The sequence below is a fragment of the Nannospalax galili genome, unplaced genomic scaffold (genome assembly GCF_000622305.1).
Source record: "Nannospalax galili isolate Female #2095 unplaced genomic scaffold, S.galili_v1.0 scaffold44, whole genome shotgun sequence".
In the NCBI taxonomy this organism is placed as follows: domain Eukaryota; kingdom Metazoa; phylum Chordata; class Mammalia; order Rodentia; family Spalacidae; genus Nannospalax; species Nannospalax galili.
Window position 1 is genome coordinate 5,403,904 of NW_008355789.1, and position 397 is coordinate 5,404,300.

The following is a 397-nucleotide window of genomic DNA, read 5'->3' on the forward strand; positions in this document are numbered from 1 at the left end:
AACGGATCCCCAAGAATTATCATGGAGTCCAGAGAGCACGTAAGAACAAAGAGTCTTTATCTGGGCTTAAGCTCGGACTCTCAGACTAAACTAATGTGGTAGGTTCGTCTGAGAGACCTGATTGCAGGGGGAGGGAGCTTTTCATAGGTTTCAGACAAAGGGAGGAGGGGAATGACAGAGTTATATTTTGATTGGTCCAAAGAGCCCGTGCACACCAACATACTTTTGAATTGATTGGTTACAGTCTTGGAGGCCTCTAATTGGTGGGTGCTGCCCTTAGGGCTGTGGAATGTGCTGACTATTATCTTCAGGGCTAGAGGACCCTGTTTATTCCTTATAAGGCCTCATACCTGCCTGGGCTCCCTGGACATGCCTGGGCTTGCCTAGTCTATGACCA